This window comes from Myotis brandtii, unplaced genomic scaffold, assembly GCF_000412655.1.
Source record: "Myotis brandtii unplaced genomic scaffold, ASM41265v1 scaffold369, whole genome shotgun sequence".
NCBI classification, from domain to species: Eukaryota; Metazoa; Chordata; class Mammalia; order Chiroptera; family Vespertilionidae; genus Myotis; species Myotis brandtii.
The window spans coordinates 232,415-234,373 of NW_005364180.1; the positions used below are offsets into that span (position 1 = coordinate 232,415).

The 1,959-nt window shown below is 61.0% G+C and overlaps 1 protein-coding gene across 1 annotated transcript in view; it reads right to left on the bottom strand.

Moving 5' to 3' along the window:
- The window catches only part of SYT7 (synaptotagmin VII), a 100,057-nt gene that overhangs the window by 20,717 nt on the left and 77,381 nt on the right, over positions 1 to 1,959 (bottom strand). The gene's annotated exons all lie outside the window — the stretch shown is intronic.

Below are 1,959 nucleotides of genomic sequence, written 5' to 3' on the forward strand. Positions count from 1 at the left end.
CCCGCCCGCCCCCTGGCCTTGGCTCAGCTTAGTACCCAGGTACCTCCTGTCTGAGCAGACCTCTCGGCTGGTCTGCGTGGCCACGGAAGCATCAGAGGCTGCTGCGTGGTGAAGGCGGGTCCCCAAGGCCCCGAGGCTGCCTGTCATGTTGGGGCCGGAGGGGGTGGCTGGACCTCCTGCTGCCCGCTCCTGCCGTCTCGCTGGGGACCCCAGGAGAGGCTGCCCTGTGTCCTAAGCACTCCTGGCCGTGGAGACACGCGGAATCCAGGCCAGTGCAGAGCCGGCCTGGTGGTGGAAGGCCAGGGAGGGCCAGTCTGTGCTTTGTCCACGGAGGCAGGGGTGTCCGCGGGCCCCCAGACCTCTGTGCCGTGGCCAGGGCTACCTCAGGGTTCAGGCTGTGGCCCATCTTCGCCCTCCTTCCTGGGTTCCCATTTCTGAGGGCAAGTGTTCCCTCTTGGTCTCCTGGGCAATGACTCCTCGTCAGAGGAGGGGACCCAGCAAAGGAGCAGAGGAGGTGGGAGCCCCAGGAACCACCTGTCTGGCCACTTGGCATGTTTCTGATGGAAAACAGCGTGGCTGCCCTGTCCTGTGTGCATCTGAAAGAGGGCACCTCACGGGCCCACCAGCACCTCAGAAAAACACTGGGGTGGGGGTTGGGGGTGGGGGGACAAGGACAGACCGGAGGCAGGACACGGCTGATCAGAGGCAGGGTGAGGTCAGAGACCCGGGTCCAAACCCCCTCTCTGCCATTTCTGAACTTTGGGACTTTGGAAAGGTGAGTCCACCCCTCAGTTTCTCCATCTGTAAAATGGGAGTGAGAAGCAATCCGAGCTGCCTCTGTCACAGGGTTGCCGTGAGGACCCGCTGAGGCCAGACTCAGGGATGCGCGGTCCAGGCCACGCTCCTGGGCCAGTGGTAGCTGCCCAGGTCTCAGGAGACGGAGGGAGGAGGCGTGAGAGAGCCCTGGCCGCCCCGGGCGCCCTGCTGCTGTGCCCGGGCTGGAGATTCCAGCGCATCTGACAGGCAGGGCCGGAGCCCGCCGAGGCCTCAACCTCCCCCTCTGCCCCTTATCTCCGACTCCCAACCTCTGGGCTAGGAGAGGGGTTGGCAAGAGTTGGGCTCGCGGCCACTGGTTTTTGTAAACAAAGTTTTACTGGAAACAGCGCTGTCATTAATTTACAGCCTCTCGGTTTTACTGCGCTTTGCTTTGCGTACTTCGCAGACACTGTGTTTTTTACAAACGGCAGGTTTGTGACAACTCTGGATTGAGCCGGTCTATCAGCGCCATTTTTTAAGCAACAAAGTATTTCTCAATTAAGGCCTGGACGTTCCTTGTAGACGTAATGCTATTGCACACAGACTCGGTAGAGTGCAAATGTGACTTCTGTGCGCACCGGGGAACCGACGCACAAGGCGTGGGACTCGCTTTATTGCGACATTCGCTCTATTGCGAGAATGTCTAGACGGGAGCGCACATCTCCAAGGTTTGCTGCACATCGGCCTTTGGCTGCTTTGGGCCATGACGGCAGGGCTGAGTGGCTGTGAGAGAGACTTGTAAAGCCAACTACTCCTCAGCTGGCCCTTTACAGGCAGCCATGCCCCCCTGAGCTGCTGGCGGGGGCGGGGCGGGGGCCCTTGGAGCCGCGTTCACCACTGCAGTCAGACCTCAGCTCTGCTCACGCCCTGAGCCTCCCTGGGAACCAAAGGACAACAGTTAGCCTGCCCCTGTGGGCTGAGAGTGAGAGAGAGAGTGTGAGAGAGAGAGAGAGAGAGAGAGAGAGAGAGAGAGAGAGAGAGAGAGAGAGAGAGAGAAGAGAGAGAGAGAGGAGAGAAAAAGAGAGAGAGCAAAAAGCAAAACGCTGGGGTCCTAGGGAGGGCAGCAGCCTTGCCAGGCTCCGGCCTGGAGTTGGGGCCACCCCCAGGGGCAGGCCCAGGCCTGGCGGTCATGTGGCCCGCAGC